Consider the following 22500-nt stretch of genomic DNA (forward strand, 5'->3'; position numbering starts at 1 on the left):
CTAAGGAGCTGTTTGTGTATATCCGATGTGAGGGCGTCTGTCATCAATCCATCAATCCATCTATCTGCACCTCTATTTCCCTGTCCTTGTTTTCTTTCTCATCTGTATCTTCAAATTGCTCTACTTTTTCTACATTGGTCAACCTCTCCAGCCTCCGTCCACACTCGCCATGCTCGTAACCTAAGGAGCTGTTGGTGTATATCCCGATGTGAGGGCGTCTGTCTGTGTGTGTTTGCAGTGCGCGCCTCGCTATCTAACGCACACACCCATGAATAGCTAAGTATGCCCTGCCTGCTGCTGCCTTGCCCTGCCCTGCCCTGCCTGGCTACTAGACCTACGTGTGTGTGTGTGTGTGTTTGACGGAAGGAAAGAGAGGGATGGAGGAAAAGGAGAGGAAGAAGAAGAGAGAGGAGAGGATAGATAAGGAAACACTGGGATGAAAGAGGAAGAGAAGAAGGGAAGGGAGGGGAGGGGAAGGAGGGGGAAGGATAGATAAGAAAGGGGAAGGGAAGAGAGAAGGGAGGGAAGGGAATGAAGGGGAGGGAGGGAAAATGACGATAGGAAGAGAGGGGAAGAACGAGGGGAGAGGAGGAAAGAAAGGGAAGGAAGAAGGGAGGAAAGAGATGAGGGAAGAGGAAAGGAAGGAAAGGGAGGAGAGAGCGGGGAGGAGGAGGAAGAGAGGGGAAGGAAAAGGGAGAGAGAGGGGAAGAGAGGGGAAGGAGGAAGAAGGGAGGGGGGGGGAAGGGGAGGAAGAGAAGGGGAAGGGAGGGAAGGTGTGAGATTGACGTTAACCTTTCATTAGACGACGAGTATTTATGAGAGAGAGAGAGAGAGAGAGAGAGAGAGAGAGAGAGAGAGAGAGAGAGAGAGAGAGAGAGAGAGAGAGAGAGAGAGAGAGAGAGAGAGAGAGAGAGAGAGAGAGAGAGAGAGAGAGAGAGAGAGAGAGAATGTATTGGAAAGAGAAAAAGAAGAAAAAAAAGAGGAGGAGGAGGAGGAGGAGGATTTAGAACCAGGAATACACGATAAATATGAAATGCAAAATACGAAAGAAAGGAAGAAGAAAAAGGAAAGACAAGTAGAAGAGAAAGAAACAGAAGAGGCATCAGGAAGGGAAGGGAAGGAGGATGAAGAGAAGGGAAGGAGAAGAGAGAAGAAGGAAGGGAGATAACAGAAAAAAAAGCATTAGGAAGGGAAGGGAAGGGAAGGAGGAAGAGAAGGGAAGGAGAAGAGAGAAGAAGGAAGGGAGATAACAGAAAAAAAGCATTAGGAAGGGAAGGGAAGGAGGAGGAAGAGAAGGGAAGGAGAAGAGAGAAGAAGGAAAAGAACAGAAAAAAAATTGAATCATCAGGAAGGGAAGGGAAGTAGGAGGAAGAGAAGGGAAGGAGAAGAGAGAAGAAGGAAGGGAGATAACAGAAAGAAAATTGAATCATCAGGAAGGGAAGGGAAGGGGGAGGAAGAGAAGGGAAGGAGAAGAGAGAAGAAGGGAGAGAACAGAAAGAAAATTGAATCATCAGGAAGGGAAGGGAAGGAGGAGGAAGAAAAGGGAAGAAAGGAAGGAAGAGAGAGAATAGAAAAAAAACAGAAGCGTCAGAAAGGGAAGGGAAGAGAGTGAAAGAGTCGGGCATGAAGAGGTGTCGAGGCGGCCTTTAGGAGCGGAGGCGAACGAACAGGAAAATAAACCACGGGACTGAACGAGCTTCTCCAAACACACCCTCACACCTTCCCGCCCGTGTGTGTGTGTGTGTGTGTGTGTGTGTGTGTGTGTGTGTGTATGTGTGTGTGTGCGGCGGTGAAACAGACAGACGGTGATGGGGCGCGCACACACACATATAGGAGAGAGAGAGAGAGAGAGAGAGAGAGAGAGAGAGAGAGAGAGAGAGAGAGAGAGAGAGAGAGAGAGGGAGAGACCTTATTGGCGCTGTGAACATCTCAATTATAAGATATCAAAGAGGCAATTATTTCTTTCTTCTCTTCTCTCTCTCTAATACCATAATTTCTCTGTCAATATTTACTTAAGACATTCTCGAGTTGCAAGATGAGAGAGAGAGAGAGAGAGAGAGAGAGAGAGAGAGAGAGAGAGAGAGAGAGAGAGAGAGAGAGAGAGAGAGAGAGAGAGAGAGAGAGAGAGAGAGAGAGAGAAGGAATGAAGAAAAAAACAAGAAAGAAATGAATTAATGAAAGAAGAGAGAGAGAGAGAGAGAGAGAGAGAGAGAGAGAGAGAGAGAGAGAGAGAGAGAGTGTGCGCTGACATGAAATATTAATGACGAATAACAAACAAAGGAAGGATAGCTGTCCCACATTCTCCTCCTCCTCCTCCTCCCCCTCTTCCTCCTCCTCCTCCTCCTCCTCCCCCTCTTCCTCCTCCTCCTCCTCCCCATACGTTCTACTGCTCATCCCTTCAATATATTCCTCCCTTCCCTCCTCCTCATTCTTTCCTCAATTATTTTCCTCCTCCTCCTTCTTCTTCCTTCTTCTTCTTCTTCTTCTTCTTCTCTTTCTCCCTCTTCTTTTTCTTCTTCTTCTTCTTTATGTCAATCTTCTCTATATTTTTTTCTTTTTCCTCCTCTTCCTCTTTCTTTTTCCTCTATTCCATTCCTCTTTCTCTTCTTCTTCTTCTCTTCCTCAATCCTTCCATATCCTCCTCCTCTTTCTCTACATTCCTCCCTTCTTCAATCCCTCCTTCTCTTCCTTTCCTTCCTTCCATAATATTTCTATTCCACCAACTCTCTCTCTCTCTCTCTCTCTCTCTAATGATCCGATTGGTACATTTTCTCGACTTCTTTTGAATTACTAATAAGAAAAAAAGTTATGCCTGGAACGGAGGAGGAAGATCTGATAAGGAGGAGGAGGAGGAGGAGGAGGAGGAGGAGGAAGAAAGGAATGGACAAGTTTCTCGAGTAGGCGTAAGATTGTGTGAGAGAGAGAGAGAGAGAGAGAGAGAGAGAGAGAGAGAGAGAGAGAGAGAGAGAGAGAGAGAGAGAGAGAGAGAGAGAAAGAAACAATGGATGAAAGGAAAAAAAAACAGTAAGAGATTTTGACCTTAATGACACACACACACACACACACACACACACACACGGCATTGATACTTCCATCTATACTAACACTCTGTCTCTCTCTCTCTCTCTCTCTCTCTCTCTCTCTCTCTCAAACTATTCTCCTTCCTCTTCGTCTCCTTCTCTTCTTCTTTCTTTTCTTATCCAAAGGGTGAAGGAATAAGAAGAGAAACTGAGAGAAAGAAAACAAAGATTGAAGGAATGGGAAGTAAAAGAGAGGGGAAAAGAAAAAGGAAGAAGAGGAGGAAAGAGAAGAGAAACAGGAAGAAAGAAATGAAAGAGAGGAGGAGGAGGAGGAGGAGGAGGAAGACAAGCGGCGACGCGTGAATGACTCAAGACGTGTGAGAGAGAGAGAGAGAGAGAGAGAGAGAGAGAGAGAGAGAGAGAGAGAGAGAGAGAGAGAGAGAGACTAAAGAAACAAATAGAAAGAAAGGAGGAAAGGAAGCACACACACACACACACACACACACACACACAAACACACACACACACACACACAGAAACACACACACAGAAACACACACACACAACACTATCCCCCCCATCAGACACTCTACCCCCCCATGACCCCCACCCCCACCCCCCCACTACCCCTCACACACACACTCAGGGGCAGCCAGGCGTAGCGAGACCACATTATCGAAGCAAATTAACCACACTGACTAAACCTCCGGAACCCCCGTAACTTAAGCCGGCGGGGGGGGGGGGGGGGCAGGAGGAGGAGGAGGAGGAGGGGGCAGAGCAAGGGTCGAAAAATATAATATCAAAGAAAAAGAGGTATAGAAAGAGGAGGAGGAGGAGGAGGAGGAAGAGAATTACGAGGTGGAGGAGGAGGAGGTAAGAAATAAAATAACAGGGAGAAGAAAAGCAATAACAGGAGAAGAAGAATCAGGAGGAGGAGGAGGAGGAGGAGGAGAAATATCGCCACAAAAAAGGAAGATTAAAACAGAGGAAGAAGAAGAAGAGGAAGAGGAGGAAGGAAGGAGGAGGAGAAGGAAGGAATAAGGAGGCAAGAACAGGCAATAATAATAATGATAATAATGATAATAATAATAATAATAATAATAATAATAATAATAATAATAATAATAATAACAAAGAAATGGAAAAAAAATCGAAATAAAAAAAGAAAGAAAAATGAAGATAATTAAAGAAAAAAGAAAGAAAAAGCGAAAAGAATGAAAAGAATGAAGAGAATGACAAGCAACGAAGAAGACTCGGAGGAGGAGGAGGAGGAGGAGGAGAACAAGAAACAGCCGCGGGAAGAAAGGGAAGGGAAAAAGACAATAATTAGTATGTCTTCCTTAACTTCCCAAGACAATCAAGAGGAGGAGGAGGAGGAAGAGGAGGAGGAGGCTTGGGAAGGAGAGGATGGTATTACGTTTAGGAAGAAAGGGAAACATGAACACACAAAACAGCAGGCAACATGAAACCCTTTGCCCCATCACAAGACTGCCGCCTATAGTAAGCTTCATCCATTCCTTACACACACTTCAGTAACCTTTCAAACAGCTTAAAGCACTTCTACGCAAGGAAGGGAACGCTGTAAGTCACTCCCTGGCAATTAGTGAACCAGAACGGCACTGCGTATTCCAAGTGAGGTCTTACGGACGAGGAGGAGGAGGAGGAGGAGAAGGAAGAGGAGGAGGAGGAAATAAAGCAAGGTATTATGCGGAAAGATGAGAAACAGTCGGTTAAGATTACAATGAATAGCGACTTTATATTATCTATCTATCTATCTATCTATCTATCCGTCTGTATCAATCTTTCTATCTATATACCGAGATAGATAGATAGATAGATAGAAAAATAGATAGATAGATAGAGAGAGAGAGAGAGAGAGAGAGAGAGAGAGAGAGAGAGAGAGAGAGAGAGAGAGAGAGAGAGAGAGAGAGAGAGAGAGAGAGAGAGAGAGAGAAACGTATAGAGAGAGGAGTCCTGGAATTCGTTACCTTCTTCCCTCCCTCCTCCTCCTCCTCCTCCTCCTCCTCCTCTCCATCCTCCCTCCGCAGTTAACTTCTTCTGGTTGCTCCCCCTTCCTCCTCCTCCTCCTCCCCCGCTCTTGAGGACTCTATCATGACGCGCCGAAACGCCCGACTCGTGAAAATTTGGAGGAACAAAGAAGAGGAGGAGGAGGAGGAGGAGGAGGAGGAGGAGGGGCTTCTTCTACCCAACCGGCCTCTTCAGGTGGAGAGAAGCTGAGAAGATTGACGGCATTTTGTGTTGTTCTTCGCCTTCGCTGTAGTATTCCGACCTCTCCTAATTGTCTTTTCTTCACTATTTTTCCTTTCTGTAATTCCTTAGGGCCGCTTTCACAGTCATTTCGTTTGTTTTGATCGTTACCAATGGCTGTTATTGCCGCTATAGTATTTCCATGTAAAACTGGCCGATGGGGTAGTGGCGGCTGCGGGGTTAGCCTAGCGCCGCACCTTGCCACGCACTCTCAACACCTGTCGCCTCCTCTGCAGCCGCCACTACCCCATAGGCCAGTTTTACATGGAAATACTATAGCGGCGATAACAGCCATGGGTAACGATCAAAACAAACAAAGTGACTGTGATTGCGGCCCTTAGTCATTACCACCACCACCACCACTACGACTACCACTACTACCACCATCACCACCACCAACACAGCAAAACAGTGGCGTCTTCTAAACCACCACCACCACCATTACCACCACCACCACCAACAAAACAGTGGCGTCTTCTAAACCACCACCACCACCATTACCACCACCAACAACAAAAAAACAGTGGCGTCTTCTAAACCACCACCACCACCATTACCACCACCACTACCACTCAAAGCTTACCCTATCATCCTTATCTTACTTTCTCCTCTCAATTTTTCCTGCACCTCTTTTCTTAGACACTAATAAAACAACAATGGTTTCTTCTAATATGTGTTTTTCGCCTTCCCTGTGCTTTCGTTTATTTTTCTACCTCTTCTTCGTAACTCTCTTTAGCGGCACCTCTCTCTCGTCTTGCTTTATTTAAGAACATAAGAACGTAAGGAGTCTGCAAGAGATCGGTTGACCTATACAAGGCAGCTCCTGTACACTCAACCCCACCTTACCTCACCATCCATGGCTTTATCTAACCTCTTCTTCAATGTATCTATGGTGCCCTTGAATGTATCTATGGTCCCGAAATTGACCTCTCGTTTTGGACACTCCTTTGACCTCTGTACGGGAGCAGTGAGTTGCGGGCTTTTTATTTTATTTTTTTTTATTTACGCCCTTGAACTGTCTCCTTAGCTGTAAAAAAAAAAAAAAAAAAAAAAAAAAAAGGGCTATTTGTTTCCTCTTCCTCCTCTTCTCTTTCTTTATTTTTTTTTACCTTTTTCCCTCCTTTTTCCTCCATAGCTCTTTCTCCGTTTCCTCGCATTCTCTCTTACATCTTCATCTTTCATCTTTCTCCTCTTCCTACTCTTTATTTCTCCTCCTTTTTCTTCTCTCCGTTCCTTTGCCTCTCCTTCCTCTCTCACTTCCCTTTTCTCTCTCCTATTTCTTCTTCCTTTGTTCCTTTGTCATTGGAATCCTCTTTTACTCTATTATTCTTTTTGAAATAAATAAATAAATAGGAAGGAAAGGAAGGTGAGTGAGCGAGTGAGTCAGGTGAACGAAAAATGTTAATTAAGAAAGAGAAAGAAAGAAAGAAAGAAAAATATATAGACGAGAAGAGGAGGAGGAAATTTAGGATGGAGAGGAGAGGAAGGTGAGTGAGTGAGTGAGTCAGGTGAACGAAAAAGGTTAATTAAGAAAGAGAAAGAAAGAAAGAAAGAAATAAGGAAGGAAAGGAAGGTGAGTGAGTGAGTGAGTCAGGTGAACGTAGAGGTTAATTAAGAAAGAGAAAGAAAGAAAGAAAGAAAGAAATTAGGAAGGAAAGGAAGGTGAGTGAGTGAGTGAGTCAGGTGAACGTAGAGGTTAATTAAGAAAGAGAAAGAAAGAAAGAAAGAAAGAAAGAAAGAAAGAAAATAGGAAGGAAAGGAAGGTGAGTGAGTCAGGTGAACGTAGAGGTTAATTAAGAAAAAGGAAGAAAGAAGAGAAAGAAAGAAAGAAAGGAAAGAAAGAAATTAGGAAGGAAAGGAAGGTGAGTGAGTGAGTGAGTGAGTCAGGTGAACGAAGAGGTTAATTAAGAAAAAGAAAGAAAGAAGAGAAAGAAAGAAAGAAAGAAAGAGAAAGAAATTAGGAAGGAAAGGAAGGTGAGTGAGTGAGTCAGGTGAACGAAAAAGGTTAATTAAGAAAGAGAAAGAAAGAAAGAAAGAAAGAAAGAAAGAAAGAAGAGAGAAATTACAGTTGTTGCAAAGAGGAAAGGAAAAAAAAGGGAAAACTTACACTAATTGAAGAAGAAAAACAAAACAAAAAGAAAAAGAACAAAAAAGGAAGACACTAACTACAACAACAAAAACAACAAAATGAAGAAGAAAAAGCCAAAAAATGAAGAAAAAACGACAAAAAAAAGAAAATTATTAAAAAACGAGACAAATAAGAAAAAATAAATAAATAAGAAAATAACAACAAAAAGATAATTAAGAGGAGAGAGAAAGAAAGCAAAGAGGAAGAGGAAGAAGAAGAGGAAGAAGAAGAAGACAAAATAATAAAGAAAATAAAACAAGAATCAGAAACCAAAAAAATAAATAACAAGCAAAAAAAGACAAAAAAAGTTAAAAAATAAGAGGATCAAGTAAGCGAAGAAGAGGAAGAAGAAGAAGAAGAAGAAGAAGAAGAAGAAGAAGAAGAAGAGGAAGAAGAAACAAATGAAACATGGGCAAGAGATAATGATGATGGGCGGTGATGATGCTGGAGGTGGAATAACAAGCAGGTGGAAGAGGAGGAGGAGGAGGAGGCGGAGGAGGAGGAATAGAAATTGAGGAGGTGAAAGATGTGGAGGAAGGAAGAACAGACGGAGTAAGTACAGGAAGAATGGAAGAAGAGGAGGAGGAGGAGGAGGAGGAGGAGGAATAGAAATGGAGGAGGTTAAAGATGTGGAGGAAGGAAGAACAGATGGAGTAAGTACAGGAAGAATGGAAGATGAAGAGGAAGAGGAGGAGGAGGAGGAGGAGGAGGAGGAGGAGGAGGAGGAGGAGAAGGAGAAAAGGAGATGGTAAAAGATGTGAAGTAAAGAATAGAAAGAGGAGAAGGAGGAAGAAATGGAAGAAGAAGAGGAGGAGGAGGAGGAGGAGGAAGAAGAAGAAGAAGAAAGAAAAGAGGAGGTGAAGAAGGAGGAGGAGAAAGAAAAGAGAAAGAAAAAAAGAAAGGAAAGGAAAAGAAAGATAAGGAAGGAAAAGATGAAAGAACGAAAATAAAAGGAAAAGGTGGAAGAGGAAGTGGAGTAGATGGAAGAAGAAGAAGAAGAAATAGAAAAAGAAGAGGAGGAGGAGGAGGAGGAGGAAGAGCAGATGTGGACGCAGAAAAAGAAAATGAAGATGGAAGCTGCAGGAGGAGGAAGAGGAGGAGGTGGAGGAGGAGGAGGAGGAGGAGGAGGAGGAGGAGGAGGTGGAGGAGGTGGATGAAGTAATTAACATGAGCAAAAGAAGTTAGTTTCGTGCTCGTAAAAGAGAGAGAGAGAGAGAGAGAGAGAGAGAGAGAGAGAGAGAGAGAGAGAGAGAGAGAGAGAGAGAGAGAGAGAGAGAGAGAGAGAGAGAGAGAGAGAGAGAGAGAGAGATAATAAAGATAACAGATAAAAAAAAGAAAGACAAAAGAAGACATTTAAGTAAGACCTCACACACACACACACACACACACACACACACACACACACACACACACGTAAGAGAGTCATCGCGGCTTCATCACTACACTCACACATAGCAATTTGCCTCCAAGCCCTCCATGACCGCCCAGGAGGAGGAGGAGGAGGAGGAGGAGGAGGAGTGGGGAGGGAGGAGGTATGGGGAGGAGGAGGGATGCTGGTGGTGGCGTGTGTGTGTGTGTGTGTGTGTGTGTGTGTGTGTGTGTGTGTGTGTGTGTGTGTGTGTGTGTGTGTGCGTGCGTGCGTGTCCTTAATCTTCAAAACTCGTGTGCTCATTAAAAAAGCTGAAGAGGAGGAGGAGGAGGAGGAGAAAAAAAAGAAAAAAAAAAGAAGAGAAAAATGCAGGCAAGGATTTCTCGTGGTATAGTGGAGGAGGAGGAGGAGGAGGAGGAGGAGGAGGAGAGGGGAATGGTAGAGGAGGAGGAGGAGGAGGAGGAGGGACAGACAAGACAGGCGGCGAGAAGGAGGAGGAGGAGGAGGAGGAGGAGGTAAGTAAGATGAGGATGTGGAGGAGTGAATCTTGTCGGAGTCTGGGGTCTTGGAGGTGGTCGGAGGAGGAAGAAGAAGAAGAAGAAGAAGAGGAGGAAGGGGAGGTGATGGTATAGTCGGCGAAGAAGGAGGAGGAGGAGAGGAGGGTGGCGAGAGGAAGGGCGGGCGGGCGGGCGAGCGGATGGACACACACACACACACACACACACACACACACACACACACACACACACACACACACACACACACAGGTACTGATTCAGGTAATTGCAGTGATGGCGGCGAGGTTGTAATATCTCTATCCAGGAACTCGATAACTTGATCTTGCAGGAGGAGGAGGAGGAGGAGGAGGAGGAGGAGGAGGAGAGGAAGAGAAGAAAGAGTCGGTGGTGGATGGAAAATGCATACAGTGTTGGTGAATATGTATGTGTGTGTGTGTGTGTGTGTGTGTGTGTGTGTGTGTGTGTGTGTGTGTGTGTGTGTGTGTGTGTGAGTGAGTGAGTGTGTGTGTTTTCTTTTTTCCCCATTAGCAATTATTCCTCTCTAATGACCCTAAGATGGTTTTCTCTGCCTGAATAGTAATGGTGGTGGTAATGAAGAAGAGGAAGAGGAAGAAGAAGAAGAAGAGGAAGAAGATGATGGTGAGTACACGAACAGACTGATTAGAGAATGACACCATCGATTCCTCCTCCTCCTCCTCCTCCTCCTACTACTACTACTACTACTACTACTACTACTACTACTACTACAATAATTAACATGAATGAAGAACTTGAACAAATTACGCGAGGAGATTTTTAACCTAACACAAAAGAAGAAGAAGAAGAAGAAGATGAACGCCTACCTACCTACCTAACTAACCGTCTAACTAACTAACATAAGCTCCTCTCAAAAGCCTTACCACAAGCGGATGTCTCACTTCGCAGGGGCAGGAGAGCTTGACGGAGACGCAGACCAAGACGCAGACGAAGACGCAGAAGGTAAGTTATCGGGCCGTGCTCCTGAAGGTCTCGGTCTTGGTCTTGAATCTCTCGCATGGGGTCGAGGGGCGCCAGGAAGGGACTGTCTATGCTATCCAACCGCATTATCCGTTCGCACATTCCTTCCTTTTTTGGGGCGTTCCAGACACAGGTATGGGCAGGGGTGAAAATGGAAGGGGGAGGGGGGGGGGGGAGAGTAAAGGGCCGTGTGTCTGTGAGTGTGTGTGTGTGTGTGTGTGTGTGTGTGTGTGTGTGTGTGCTGCAGCGGCGGCGTACTCCTCGTTCCAGTAGGTGCGTGTGTGTGCGTGTGTGTGTGTACAGGGGGGGTTGTAACAGGTGGACAAGGGAGGAGGGGTAAGAGGGGCACAGGTGGAGTGGAGGCTGCGAGGGTGGTAAATGGTGCGTCGTGTGGAGGAGGCGGTGATGAAGTCCCTGGCAAGGCGGTAACACTCCTCGCCTTCGTCCGTGTCTCAATCCAACACTCCTTCGTTTCTGTCACTGCAACACTCTTTTTCTTCCTCTGTTCCTTTCTCTACGGTAACACTGCTCTCCCTCTTCGTTTATCTCTCTCCTGCAACACTCACTCCTCTCCTCCTCCGCTGTTCCTGTCTCCCGCAACACTATTCTTTGCCTGTCTCACCTCACGCAACACTTCTTTCTCTCCGTTCCTGTCTCACGCAACACTAATCCTTTCCTTCGTTCCCCGTCTCACCGTAGCACTCCTTTCCTCCGTTCCTGTCACTGCAATACTCCTTCCCTTCGCTCTCGTCTTACTGCAACTCTCCTTCTCTTCGTTCGTGTCTCCCTCAACGCTCACAGCCCCGCCGCGGCCACGGTATCGCTGCGCCGCGTCGCTACTCCACAGGTGCTCGCGCTGGCTGCCTCCACGCACGGCCTCCTCACCAGGCGACACAATCCGACACTTCACAGGCACTCACCGCCGGGCACTGTTTACACTGGGGCGGGAGGAGCAGGGCGGGGCGTCGGGGTGGCGGTGAGGGCACGCGTCTCGCTCCGCGTGCAGGAGGGCGGCGCCTGGACGCCCTGGTGCTGCAGTGCTGCCTCACAGGGACGCCTCGGCTGCAGCGACAGCCGCCAGGTGCCGCCCCGCCGCCGCGACGCTCGATGGCTCAATCAGCATGTCAATAAGAGGAGCTGAAGCGGTGGTCGACGTCACTAATTGAGACGTTGAGCGCGAGGACTTCACTACCCGATCTGCTTATGCCCCGCCGCCGCCCGCCGCCACCATGTCATCGGCATCTATATAAACTCTGTCTCCTCGAGGCTGGTAGGCGGCCGACCACCCAGCCAGGCCCTCCCACGCCACTCCTCTGCGTTCCCACTTGTGCGAGGGCGGCGCTGCACTGCGTCAGGCGGTGGGTGCGGGGCGTCCCGTGTGGCGGCGAGATGGTGGTGGTCTCCCTGTGCTCGCTGCTCGGGTACTGACTGACTAGGGCAACACAAAGCCTTGCTCAGGTCGAGGACTGTCAGGGCCGCGGACCACACACACGCGGCCACCCCGGCACACGGCCGCGCGCCACCTATTTCCCGTTGCCCGCCGCTCTCGCCCACCCCACTCCGTCCCCTCCCGCGCCCGCCCGCGCCTCTCAGGCCTGCTCTAGACGCCCCTGTCAACGCCCGCCGCTGCAACAGCCCCCACAGGATACCTAGTCCCCGGCAGGAGGGGTGTGGGGCCCTCGCGCCGCCCGGAACCCCCCCAGCCAGCCCCCTCCAAACGAAACTTAGTGGAGTGGCCGGGGCCGGAGACTCCTCCCACACTGTGCTCACCGCCACCCAGCGCGGGGCCACCACACACAGCGGCCGCCGGGACCCGCGGAGCTGCTGGCCGCTTGGTAGGTATTTCCCAGCTTCAGGTGTGCGGGGCGGCAGGTGTGGCGTAGGCTGGCCCATCAGGAGGCACCCCTCGGCCACACCTCCGTTTATTGGTCAGCCTCGTCAGCCGGCGTCAGGCGCCCTCCGTGACGTCAGCCCCATCAAGCAAATGGCCCGATCAGGTGCATAACGAGGCACCAATGGCGGGGCTGCGTCCAGGCGGCGAGGGCGCGAGGCGTGTGACCAATGGGAGGAGTCATTACATCGGCTGTGTCCAATGAATGAATGTGTCCGAGTTGACGCTAATACGAGGAACCAATGAGATTTGTCCTGTCAAAACACTCGCTGATAATGCCTGTAATATCGCGGCCCGCGGCGACACGCGACGCTCGGCGAGGCGGTCAATCAGACGAGTCACTGCAAATTAGCATCCAGCGCCGCGCACGGGGAACACTCGAGCGACGAGGCACCGACCTGTTTACTGGGGTACTCGGGGCGCCGCCACCACCAGCGACGGGAGGGGAGGGGCGCCTTGGACCACTAAAACCCCTGCATGGTACTCACTGACACACCCATTTACTCACTCACCCCCACACACTCACTCATACTCATTCACTTAGTCCCTTCCTCCCTCAGTGCCTTGGTAAATTAGAGGACTAGCTAATCACAAACACAGCCAATCAAGAGACTGGCTAATCGCAAACAGTCACTGGGATCCTTGGTTAATGAGAGACTGGCTAATCACACACACCCAAGCAATTAGAAGACTGGCTAATTGAGTGGCCGGGCTAATCAGGAATCAAATGACCCACAAACAGAAGCAATTAGAAGACCGGCTAATCCCTATTCAATCCTTTCGTCTGACACCTCTTAATGATCCAATTCCACATAGAGTTAGAAAGGGTTTTAATTCTGTATAGAGATCTGATGATGGTTCTAAGCAGTTTGAATTTGAAGAGGAAAAACTACCCTGTAACATTTTTCTTAACTCATTTTCTTAACTCCTTTTTAATGATGTTATTTATTTATTTTTTTCTTTTCCTTTTATCTTTTTTCGTGTCCTTTGTCCTTATCTCCTAATTTCTATAACTTGTTTGCTTATTTTTTATCCCTATCTTTCCTTATATAATCTTTTTCTCCTTCTTCCTTATTCCCGAATCTTATTTCACTCATTCTAATATTTCTTAATTTTTTTCCTTATCTCTCCTCCCTCTTCTCCTCCTCCTCCTCCTCCTCCTCCTCCTCAACTCCAGCCAATGAACGCCCAAGACAACACAATCACATTACCCAATCACAACACGGGTAACAACAGACCACCCAATTACAATCCAGCCACAAGCTAACCAGTCACCAATCACTTTTTCCAATCTTCACTTCACCATTCAGTTCAATCTTCAGTATCCAATCCACTACTAACTTAATCATCTAATCCATTTTCAATTTAATCTTCCAATCCCTTGCAATCTTAATCATTACCCTTATCTTATCCTAATCCAGTCCTCTTTTAACGTAATCATCCAATCCTTTCCAATCTTGATCCTAAAACTTATCCTATCTTAATCCAACCCGATCTTACAGTAATCATCCAATCCCTTCCAATCTTAATTTTAAATCTGATCTTATCCTATCTCAATCCAACCCTCTTTTAATGTAATCACCCAATCCCTTACAATCTTAATCTTAAACTTATCCTATTTTAATCCAATCCTCTCTTAATTTAATCACCCAATCCCTTCCAATCTTAAATAGTATCTTATCCTATCCTATTTTAATCCAAACCGATCTTAATATAATCACCTAATCCCTTCCAATCTTAATCTTAAACTTATCCTATCTAAATCCAATCCTTTCTTAATTTAATCACCCAATCCCTTCCAATCATAAATCTTACCTTATCCTGACCTAACCTAATCGAATCCTATCCTAATCTCATCTAATCCTTCCTTTCCACACTCAATCCTAACCGTATCAGCATCACCTCCTTACCCAATCGCCTTATCCAATCACGAAAAACTTCAACCAATCACTCTCGCCCAGCTGACAGGTATCGAAACAGACAGGTAACAGATTGACAGGTGTGTGTGTGTGTGTGTGTGTGTGTGTGTGTGTGTGTGTGTGTGTGTGTGACGGGGCTGACAGGTGGGGAAACAGATACTTAGACATTTAAAAAGAAAAAAACTATATATATAAAAACCTGAGTCGAGTATCATTAAGACAGATTGAGGTGACACACAGGAGGACAAATAAACAGATAAAGAGTTGATTTAAGGAGATTCAGGCGAGGAAATTGATAGACATTAAGGAGAGTGGAAATGAATATAAAATGGGTAGTATATCATGAAGACAGATAGAGATGACAGACGGAGAAACAGAGAGATAAGGTTGACATAGAGAGATACAGACATATAAGCAGATTGATATACATTTACATAGAGTTAGAGATGGATTAAGGAAAAAAATCCAATCACGTAAACTTCATATAAGCCTAATCTAACTTCATTCAATCCTAATTTCATCGAATCCAAACCTAACTTAACGAATCCTAACCTAACCTAATGGAATTCTGACCTAACCTAATCGAATCCTAACCTAGCCTACCCGAATCCTAACCTAACTTAATCGAATCCTAACCTAACCTACCCGAATCCTAACCTAACTTAATCGAATCCTAACCTAACCTACCCGAATCCTAACCTAACTTAATCGAATCCTAACCTAACCTACCCGAATCCTAACCTAACTTAATCGAATCCTAACCTAACCTAACCTACCCGAATCCTAACTTAACTTATCGAATTCTAGTAGATCAGGAGAGATGTCAGACGGAGAAAGAGAGATAAGGTTGACATACAGAGATTCAGACATAAAAGCAGATTGATATACATTTACAAAGAGTTAGAGTTGGATTAAGGAAAAAAAGAATGGTGTAGATTAGGAGAGATGTCAGACGGAGAAACAGAGAGATAAGGTTGACATAAAGGGATGACAGACTTTACTACTACTACTACTACTACTACTACTACTACTACTACTACTACTACTACTACTACTACTATTTCTGCTACTATTACCCCTACATAAAAACAGATTGATATACATTTAAGTAGAGTAAAAATGAATTAAAGAAAAAAAAAGAAGATTGGTGTAGGTTAGGAGAGTTACAGATGATTGATAAATGGACGGATAGGCAGACAGAAAGATTAGATTAAAATAGAAACAAAGAAGGAAAGTAGAAAGTAGATATTTACATGGATGTAGAGAAAGATAAAATTGATGTAGACAGAGAAAAATGGGTGGATATTAAGATAGACAGAGATTACTAAGCACAGGTAGACGGATGGACAAATAGACATGTAAGGTTGATAGGAAGCAAAATTCAGATAGACAAAAAATCAGAAAAATGGTTGATAGAAAATGATGGATAGACACATGTTGATAGATAGACAAAATTAATAAGATGCAAAGACATAATCAATCAATAAACGGACCTATAATAATGAATACATAGACAGATAGATAGATAGATAGATAGTGAGATTGAGAGAGAGAATTCATGGTTGATTTAAGGTATTTGATTGCACGGTAGACGCATGTAAATCCCTGCCCGATAGATAGATAGACAGATAGATAGACAAACAGATAAAAAGTAGTAGTAGTAGTAGTAGCATCAGAAGTAGTAGTAGTAGTAGAAGTAGTAGTAAGGTAGAAACTGCACACACTACCACCACCATCCCCACCACCACCACTAACAACAACAACAACAACAACAACAACAATACTAATACTGAAGAGCCTGGGAGAGCGACCGAACACACACACACACACACACACACACACACACACACACCCCGCGCGCCAAGATTAAGATGTTAGGCGCGATAAAGGCGAAGAAATGAGAGAAGGAACGAAAAATTGTGGAAAGGGACGCCGCGGAGGGAGAGAGAGAGAGAGAGAGAAAATAATTGCAGGCCCGAGAGAGAGAGAGAGAGAGAGAGAGAGAGAGAGAGAGAGAGAGAGAGAGAGAGAGAGAGAGAGAGAGAGAGTAGGGAAGGGAAGGGGGAGATAAAGAGAGAAGCAAGAACTGTGAACAGGAGGAGGAGGAGGAGGAGGAGGAGGCGGAGATACACTCATCTTCTCCAACATCAACGAGGCAATCATCTCAAGCTTGTGTTCGGAGGCTTACCAGTGACCCTGACTTCGGCCTCCTCCTCCTCCTCCTCCTCACCTTCTTCTTTTTCCTCTTCGTTCTCCTTCTGTACCTCTTTTTTTTCGCATTTCCTCTTTCTCCTCCTCCTCCTCCTCCTCTTCCTCTTCGTATTTCTCCTCCTCTTCCTCCTCCTCTTTCTATACCTCTTGTTTCTTTTATATTATATTTCGACTCCTCTTCTCTTTCCTCTTCTTCTTCTTCTTCTTCTTCTTAAGCGAGGCCATTATCGGAGGTATATTTTTTTTCTTCTTTAGATGCGATGGATAAAGAAGGGAAGGGATTGAAGGGAAGGGGGATGAAGGGAAGAAAAGGAAAAACGAGGGAAGGAATATGCGTGGAAGGGAAGTAAAGGTCAGAGAAGGGAAGGCAAGGGAAGGGAAGGGAAGGGAAGGGAATTAAAGGAGAGCATGGAAAGGAAGGAAAGAAAAGGAAGGAAAGGAGAGGAAGGAATATGAGTGGAAGGGAAGGGAAGGGAAAGGAAGGGAAGATAATGGGGAAGGAAAGAAAAGAGAGATGAAGGGAATGGAATGAAATGAAATGGAAGGGAATGGAAAAAAGAAGATAAAACAAACAAACAGAGGCAATAGAATGAAAAATTGAGGAGAGAGAAGAATGGAATGAAAAGGATAGAAAAGAATGAGAAAGGAAGAAAAAAAAAACCATAGAAAGAAAATAGGAAAAAAAAAGTGACGAATCAAGAATGGAACTGAACGATGCAATGTGTGTGTGTGTGTGTGTGTGTGTGTGTGTGTGTGTGTGTGTGTGTGTGTGTGTGATGGGGGTGAAAGTGGTGTATGAGATGCTGACAGGGATAAGTGATGAAGTGGTGGTGGTGGTGGTGGTGGTAGTGGTGGTAGTGGTGGTAGTGGTGGTGGGGGGGGTGGGGGGGGTGATTGTAGCAGTAGTGGTAGTGATAGAATGGCGAAGATGATGCTGTTGTTGGTGGCGGTAGTAATAGTAGTAGTAATAATAGTAGTAGTAGTAGTAGTAGTAGTAGTAGTAGTAGTAGTAGTGGTAGTAGTAATAGTATTAGTATTTGTAGTAGTAGTAGTAGTAGTAGTAGTAGTAGTAGTAGTAACGTAGCCGAATTCACCCCTTTTTTCCCCTTCGGCCTATAGCACCGGTAGGCTTTCTTGGTGGGGTCTGGCGGTCGGCTCCAATTCGTGTGTGGCGCAGGCAAGTGTTTACAGTGGCGCCATCTTGCTTGGCTTATGGTGTCTCCCTTCCTTCCAGACTCGTGACTACTTTGATACTGTTGTTGTTATTACCATTATTTTATCATTACAATCGTCATTATCATCATTATTGTTGCTGTTGTTATTTTTGCTGTGAGTGAAGCGACGCGCCCCCAGATGTATGTTCCCCTTAAGGATTAATTATAGGATCGAATTCTTTTCCAGGGCGATTTCAACGTGGCCCAAAGACGAATCCAGTTGTTCCAGGCGCTTCCAGGAGTCTTCAATGCCATGGCTGCAGTGATCTCTCTCTCTCTCTCTCTCTCTCTCTCTCTCTCTCTCTCTCTCTCTCTCTCTCCTATGTCATTTTTTCCACTTTTCTCTCCTCCTTTATTTTTTTCTACTTTGTTCTAATTTTTCTCTCATAATATTCTTTTAATTTTCTTACATATTTTCTTTTCTTTCTTCTTTTCCTTCTTCATATATTTTCTTTTCTTATAATCTTTCTTTACTCTCTCTCTCTCTCTCTCTCTCTCTCTCTCTCTCTCTCTCTCTCCTCCTCTACCCTCTTTCACTACCATCTTCCTCCTCCTCCTCCTCCTCCTCCTCTTCCCTCCTCCCCCCTTTGCTACAGGCGTAACCGGAGCGACCCGTGACTTCATAATGTCTGTCTGTCTTAATAAACTAAAGATCAGCTGCTTAATAAATGGCTGGCGCTTCTATTGCTACAGCTGTGTCGGGGCGGGGGGGAGGGGGGGGGGAGTTGGAGGAAAGGGAAGGGAAGGGAAGGGAAGGGGGAGGATGAGAGATGAAGCGAGGGAGGAAAAAGATATATTCGATGGATAGATAGACACATGGAGGGTGGAGGGGAGGGAGGGAGGAAAGGGAAGGAAGGGGTAAGGGAGTGTGTAGAAGGGGGAGAATGATAGATGAAGTGAGGGAGGGAAGATAGATAGTAGATAGATAGAATGGTAGATAGAGGAAGGGAGGGAGAGGAAAGGGAAGGGAAGGGAATGAGAGGGAAGGAAGGGAGGGAAGAGAGGGAAAGGGAAGGAAGGAGAGGGAAGGGCGGAAGGGAGGGAGGGAAGGAAGGAAGGGAAGAGGAAGGGAAGGAAGAGAGGGAAGGGAAAGGAAGGAAGGAAGAAAAGGAAGGGAAGAGAGGAAAGGGAAGGAAGGGAAGGAAGGGAAGAGGAAGGGGAAGGGGAAGGGAAGGGGAAGAGAAGGAAGGGAAGAGAGGGAAGGGGGGAGAAGGAAGGGAAGGAAGGAAGAGAGGGAAGGAAGGAAGAGGGAAGGAAGAGAGGAAGGAAGGGAAGAGAGGGAAGGGAAGGGAAGGGAAGGGGAGGGAAGGGAAGGGAAGAGAGGGAAGGGAAGGGAAGAGAGGGAAGGGAAGGGAAGGGATGGGAAGAGAGGGGAAGGAGGGAAGAGAGGGAAGGAAAGGGAAGAGAGGGGAAGGGAAGGAAGAGAGAGGAAGGGGAAGAGAGGAAGGGAAGGGAAGAGAGGGAAGGGAAGAGAGGGAAGGGATGGAAGAGAGGGGAAGGATGGGAAGAGAGGAAGGAAGGAAGAGAGGGAAGGGATGGAAGAGAGGGAAGGAAGGGGAGGGAAGGATGGGAAGGGAGGGAAGGGATGGAAGAGAGGGAAGGATGGGAAGAGAGGGAAGGAAGGAAGAGAGGGAAGGGATGGGAAGAGAGGGAAGAGAGGGGAAGGGAAGGGAAGAGAGGGGAAGGGATGGGAAGAGAGGGGAAGGGAAGGGATGGGAAGAGAGGGGAAGGGAAGGGATGGGAAGAGAGGGGAAGGATGGAAGAGAGGAAGGGAAGAGAGGAAGAAGGGAAGGGAAGGGAAGAGAGGGAAGGGAAGAGAGGGAAGGGAAGGGAAGGGAGGGGAAGAGAGGGAAGGGAAGGGAAGGGAAGGGAAGAGAGGGAAGGGAAGGGAAGGGAAGGGAAGAGAGGAAGGGATGGAAGAGAGGGAAGGGATGGGAAGAGAGGGAAGGGATGGGAAGAGAGGAAGGAAGGAAGAGAGGGGAAGGGGGAAGAGAGGGAAGGGATGGGAAGAGAGGGAAGGAAGGGAAGAGAGGAAGGGATGGGAAGAGAGGGGAAGGATGGGAAGAGAGGGAAGGAAGGAAGAGAGGGGAAGGTGGAAGAGAGGGAAGGGTGGGAAGAGAGGTGAAGTGATGGGAAGAGAGGGGAAGGGAAGGGAAGAGAGGGGAAGGGATGGGAAGAGAGGGGAAGGGATGGGAAGAGAGGGGAAGGGAAGGGAAGAGAGGGGAAGGATGGAAGAGAGGGAAGGAAGGAAGAGGGGAAGGTGGGAAGAGAGGGAAGGGCAGGGAAGAGGGGATGGGTTGGGAAGAGAGGGGAAGGGATGGGAAGAGAGGGGAAGGGAAGGGAAGAGAGGGGAAGGGATGGGAAGAGAGGGGAAGGATGGAAGAGAGGGAAGGATGGAAGAGAGGGAAGGGAAGGAAGAGAGGGGAAGGGATGGGAAGAGAGTGGAAGGGATGGGAAGAGAGGGGAAGGGATGGGAAGAGAGGGGAAGGGAAGGGAAGAGAGGGGAAGGGAAGGGAAGAGAGGGGAAGGGATGGGAAGAGAGGGGAAGGGAAGGGAAGAGAGGGGAAGGGATGGGAAGAGAGGGGAAGGGAAGGGAAGAGAGGGGAAGGGATGGGAAGAGAGAGGAAGGGCAGAGAAAGAAAAAGGAGAGGAAAAAAAGGGAAGGGAAGGGAAAAGAAACACACACACACAACTCCCCCCCACCCCCCACCCCCACCTCCCCCAACACACAAAGACACCCACTCACTCACTCACGCGGCCATCCAGTGATACACAATATTATACGCCGGACCATCGAGGAACAAGAGCCGTGTGTGTGTGTGTGTGTGTGTGCGCGCGTGACACCACTAAATATAGCCGGCAGAGCTATAAACCAACAAACAGCGGGCGGCGGGCGAGGCGATCAACAGCAGGGCGCGGGGAAGGCTAAACAAACCGCCCACTAAATGGACGCGTGCTATCCGCTGCGCAAACACTTCGCGACGCGGGAAAGCAAATAGCGCGGATAGCGGAGGATTTATACGCGCTGATGGACGGATTGTAAATAAATAGAAAGTGGAGGAGATACACGCACATTAGAAGGGAGACTTAATAAGATGTAATACTAGAAATGAGAGAAAAAATGAGAGATTCAGAGTAAAAAACAGGATAGCGGAGGATTATACGCGATGATGGACGGATTGTAAATAAATAGAAAGCGGAGGAGATACACGCACATTAGAAGGGAGACTTAATAAGATGTAATACTAGAAATGGGAGTAAAAATGACAGAGGTTCAGAGTATGGAGGGAGGGAAGGGACGGTGGAGAGAGAGACAGAAGGAAAGTGAAGAGGTCAAGGAGGGGAGGCAGAAGGGAAGAAAAGCAAATGAAGGAGGAGGGGGAGGAGGAGGAAGGGAACGAGAGAGAGAGGTAAGGAAACGGAGGTAAGAGAGAGGAAGAGCAAGTTAAGGAGGAGGAGGGGGGGGAAAGGAAGACTAAGGGAGAAAGGTTTAAGGACGAAAGGTAGGGAGGAAGGGAAGGAAAAGCAGGGAAGGGAAGGGAAGGGAAGGGAAGGGTAGGGAGGGAAGGGCACACACGAAGGGACATCTTAACAAGTGTGCTAATTGGAAGGGGCTGAGGTGACCACGGCGGGGAGGACACCTTTTGAGAGTGACCCAGCGTGACCTAGCGAGAGAGAGAGAGAGAGAGAGAGAGAGAGAGAGAGAGAGAGAGAGAGAGAGAGAGAGAGAGAGAGAGAGAGAGAGAGAGAGAGAGAGAGAGAGAGAGAGAGAGAGAGAGAGAGAGAGAGAGAGAGAGAGAGAGAGAGAGAGAGGAGAAAAAGAGAGAGAGAACCAGCAAGGGAGTGACCTGAACTTGGACCAGAGAGAGAGAGAGAGAGAGAGAGAGAGAGAGAGAGAGAGAGAGAGAGAGAGAGAGAGAGAGAGAGAGAGAGAGAGAGAGAGAGAGAGAGAGAGAGAGAGAGAGAGAGAGAGAGAGAGAGAGAGAGAGAGAGAGAGAAAACGAAGACGCCGAGGAAGAAGGGAGGGAGAAAGGAAGGAACGACGGACCAAGCAAGGGAGAGAGACAGCAATAAGGGTGAATATAACCCTTTCCCTCTCCCTTAATTGACCCTTAGCGAGGCGTGGGCAGCGGCGGCGAGGGAGTGAAGGTAAGGCGGCGGGACCCTCACCCTTAGAACACCCTTGCATAGCGCCCTTTCCTCACCCTCCTAAGATTATCATGCGTATTACACGTTCTGACAGAGAGAGGAGGAGGAGCAGGAGGAGAGAAGGGAGGAGGGAAGAGATGGAGGCAAAACGGTCGTAACCCACTCCCTTGAAGCCATACCCTACCCCCACCTCTAAGGGCTAGGGGTATAGGGTCGGATATGGCGTGGCACTGAGGAATCGCGAAGTTCGAATTGTGCCTCCCGGAGTTCGCGGAAAATTGAGAGGAAGTAAATCAAGTTGGAACACTGTCATCATCAGGAGCCTCGGTGCCTTACCTTGCCCCGACCCTGACCCAAAGAGAGAGGGGGGGGGGGGAAGAGAGAGAGAGAGAAAGAGAGAGAGGGGGGGGGGTTAGGGAGGAGTGGATAGTTAGATAAGACAAAATTCTCTACCTCCCTCTCTCTCTCAATGTCTTCATCTTCTCTCTCTCTCTCTCTCTCTCTCTCTCTCTCTCATCTTGACCTGGGAGGAAAAGGTGAGAGAGAGATAGAGAGAGAGATAGAGAGAGAGAGAGAGAGAGAGAGAGGAGGAGTGGATAGTTAGATAAGACAAAATTCTCTCCCTCCCTCTCTCTCTCTCTCTCTCTCTCTCTCTCTCTCTCTCTCGAGAGAGAGAGAGAGAGAGAGAGAGAGAGAGAGAGAGAGAGAGAGAGAGGAAGGAAAGGAATGTGTTGACGTCTCTCTCTCTCTCTCCAAGACCCAGTGTGACCCCCCGTGACCTGGCCGGGCGAGGTGTGACCCCTTAACAAGCGGCCGC

The 22500-nt window shown here is 47.1% G+C and overlaps 1 protein-coding gene across 3 annotated transcripts in view; it reads right to left on the reverse strand.

Moving 5' to 3' along the window:
• LOC126982736 (transcriptional activator cubitus interruptus-like) overlaps positions 1–22500 on the reverse strand; it is a 226680-nt gene that overhangs the window by 96406 nt on the left and 107774 nt on the right. The window contains exon 1 of one of the 3 annotated variants that reach the window (XM_050835052.1): positions 10203–13073. The exons of the other annotated variants lie outside the window; for them this stretch is intronic. The gene's annotated coding sequence lies outside the window, so the exon portion shown is untranslated. Of the gene's footprint in view, positions 1–10202; positions 13074–22500 lie in introns of those variants that run through there. 3 annotated transcript variants of the gene reach the window in all.

This window comes from Eriocheir sinensis, chromosome 51, assembly GCF_024679095.1.
Source record: "Eriocheir sinensis breed Jianghai 21 chromosome 51, ASM2467909v1, whole genome shotgun sequence".
Lineage (NCBI taxonomy): Eukaryota > Metazoa > Arthropoda > Malacostraca > Decapoda > Varunidae > Eriocheir > Eriocheir sinensis.